This window comes from Hordeum vulgare, chromosome 5H (assembly GCF_904849725.1).
Source record: "Hordeum vulgare subsp. vulgare chromosome 5H, MorexV3_pseudomolecules_assembly, whole genome shotgun sequence".
Taxonomy (NCBI): Eukaryota; Viridiplantae; Streptophyta; class Magnoliopsida; order Poales; family Poaceae; genus Hordeum; species Hordeum vulgare.
In genome coordinates, this window is record NC_058522.1 from 55757514 (window position 1) to 55761074 (window position 3561).

The following is a 3561-nucleotide window of genomic DNA, read 5'->3' on the forward strand; positions in this document are numbered from 1 at the left end:
TATTGACAATTTGGGTACGAGAATTGGTTGGCGGAACCATCTCGTTAACAACCAACAATGTAGTAACATTTTTCTTTTAGCCCTCTCTTGATGTAGGAGAAAACTTGCTTTTCGCTAAAAACTTATAGCCCGACTTGCCATATATGCATGTAGAATAGATGATTATTATTTCACCCCCTCTCTTTGATGACTTGCCGGCATATTCCATATGCTGACCTACACGGCTGCAACGTATCATGTTGCAGAGTACTTTCCAACCAGGAGTGAGGCTACGATCTACGCTCAGTGATATGCCCTGGAGTCGGATGGACTCGTCTACCTTTGAAGCTTCCGCTAGTCTTCGTTAGATATCTCATGAGATGGCCTTCAGCCACTTTATTGTAATTCATTATTGTAATAAAGTACTTGATATGAGATTTCGATTAATAAAGCTGTGTGATTGAACTCTCGATATATACATTGATGTACTATGTGTGTATCGGCATGATCTTGGGATGGTATGGAAACACGAGAGACTTGGCCATTTCAGGTCGGCTGGCTAAAGATATGGTATCAGAGCACACGCTGACCGTAGGATGTAACCTCTAGGAATGGAAAAGCCTTAGGAAGAAAACTATTTTTTTATGTCTATAAATCTTTTATTTCCTCTTCTGCTCATTTCTGATTTCTCTCCAATTTTCCAATATTTTTAGATGGCCACCTTCATCCCCGTTAAGTTCACGGAGTTTTGTCAGCCCGACGCCACTATGCCTTTCGGAAAGGAGCTGATGTAGATCACCAAGGACTTGAGGATTGCTTTGCCGACTATCACAGGGAAGCCTACTTCGTCTTACCCGGAGGATTCACGCTACAGGATTGAGGTGCACATCCCTGGAAGGACATTCGAGCCGCGCACTAAGCCCGTGGACTTCAAGTTCATCGCACCCAGCTGGATTCTCGGAAGGGACATGGCGGTCCATTGTGCACTCGGACGTATCAAGGAAGTGTACAAAGGCTGCCCTATTTCACTAGACCTATTCACGGTATCCCGGAGAGGAGAAGATGGAGAAGTCATCTCAATCAAGACCAAAGACGCTCTCCTGTCCTATGCCCAAACCTTGGAGAAGCACAGTGGGACTCTGGAGCATCGTGTGGTCAAGGACGCCAGGAAGATCAAGCAACTGTCGCTCCGCGAACTCGAACTCGAAGAAGCAGCCCGGGAAGCCCACTATGAGCACGAATTGGAGGTGAAGGACTTCTTGGAGAGGATCGAGAAGCTGAAGGCTCGTGTTGCATATCTGGAGGAAGAACTGGACATGGGCGAGAACCTTCATCCTAAAGGAGACGTAGCCCCCTTGATCAGCAACGAGGAGGACTACGAAGCAAGCTCCACCGAAGGACCCACCACCATGCTTTTCTGAGGAGGACACTTAGACTAGTCCACCAATTTATCTTATCGTTAAACGCTTAGGCGAATGTTTAGGTTATCGAAACTTGTATCCCCGTGTGTGAACCTTTTGTGATGATATTGAATAAATGTGTGGTGTGATACTTGTTTGTTGCATTTCATATGGGTAGTGAAATTACTCTTTAGACCATTGTTCTATGCTAATCCCACCCCTCTACAAACACCAGATGCCTCCGAGACGTGACCCTGCTTCCAACTTCCCGCCGGTACTCACACAGTTGATTCAGCAACAGAATACCCTGATGCAGTTGATCATTCAGAACCAGAACAATAACAACAACCATCATCCACCCAGGCCGACAATCTCACCCGTTTCCTGAGGTTGAACCCTCCGACTTTCTCCAGCAGCATTGAGCCCATTGTGGCAAATGATTGGCTCCACAAGATGGAGTGGGAACTAATCACTGCTGGATGTACTGAAGCTGAGAAGGTGCGTTTTGCCGCGCATCAACTTGAAGGCCCTGCAGCTGCATGGTGGGAGAACTACACCACCACATACCCCATTGCTGGAGTCACTTGGGAGCAATTCAAGCAAGCCTTCCGCACCGCTCATGTCTCAGCTGGGGCCATGAGTCTGAAGAAGTGTGAGTTTCACAACTTACGCCAGGGAAATCGCTCTGTGGCTCAGTATGTTGATGAATTCAGCATGCTCGCCCGTCATGCACCTGGAGATGGGGCCGATGATGCGGCCAAGCAAGAAAAGTTCTTGGAGGGACTCAATGATGAGCTGAGCATTCAGCTGACTGTAGCCAACTTCAACAACTACCAGGAGCTGGTAGATAAGGCCCTCATCTTGGAGGGGAAACATCAACAGATGGAGAACCGCAAGCGGAAGTATGGCAATGGGAAGTTCAACTCCGGCACTCAGTAGAAGCCTCGCTACACCCCCTATTCAGGGAATACCGGGACTGGATCCGGTAAGTTTGGAGAACACGTCCAGCATAACCACCCAGTGCACAACCATGGAGGCCACAACCATGGAGGAAATGGGAACAACCACAACAACAACAACTTCAAGAATGGCGGTACCGACACTCAGCATCATTCCGCTCCAGCTCAGAAGGATCTGAATCACATCACCTGCTTCAAGTGTGAGAAGACGGGACACTATGCCACTGAATGTCCCCAGAACAAGCAGGGAAATGGAAACGGCAACGACAACTCAGCAGCAAAGAAGCCCAACCCTTTTCCTCGAGCTCAGGTGAATCACATTGATGTTGAAGAGGTCTATGATCACCCCGATACTGTGGTTTGTAAGTTTTTGCTAAATTCACGTCCAATATTGGTACTTTTTGATTCTGGTGCAATGCATTCATTCATATCAAGGGTAGTTGTGGAAAATTATAGTTTGCCAACTAGAACCCTCAGCCAGCCTATTAAGGTCAGTTCCCAGGAGGCATGATGACAGACGGGATAGGATGCCATGCTTTGAGTCTCAACATCGGGAACCATAAGTTTCCCACCGACCTCATTGTATTAGAGTCTCAGGGATTGGATGTAATCCTAGGCATGGATTGGTTGGCCAAGTACGAAGGGAATATTGATTGTGCCCTTAAGTCTATTTTGCTCACCACCCCCGAGAAAAAGCGGCTTAAGTATGTATCCCAGTGCCCGACACGGAGTAATCGGGTAAACTCTCTCACGGGAGTAGTCCAGGAGGAAGTACCGATTATCCAAGAATACCTAGATGTATTTCCGGAGGAATTGCCGGGCATGCCACCGAATAGAGAGATTGAGTTCCTGATTGAGCTATTGCCCGGAACAGCCCCGATATCCAAGAGACCCTACCGGATGCCCGCAAATGATTTAGTAGAAATCAAGAAGCAAATTAAGGAGTTGTTGGACAAAGGGTATATTCGCCCAAGTTCTTCACCTTGGGAGCCCCAGTGCTCTTGGTTGAAAAGAAGGATAAGTCCTTGAGAATGGTAGTCGACTATCGTGCATTGAACGAGGCGACCATCAAGAACAAGTACCCTTCGCCGATGATAAATGACTTGTTTGATCAGTTAGTGGGAGCCCAAGTGTTCTCCAAGATCGATCTTCGATCCGGGTATCATCAGCTGAAAATTCGTGAACAGGATATACCCAAGACAGCCTTCACCACCCGGTAAGGT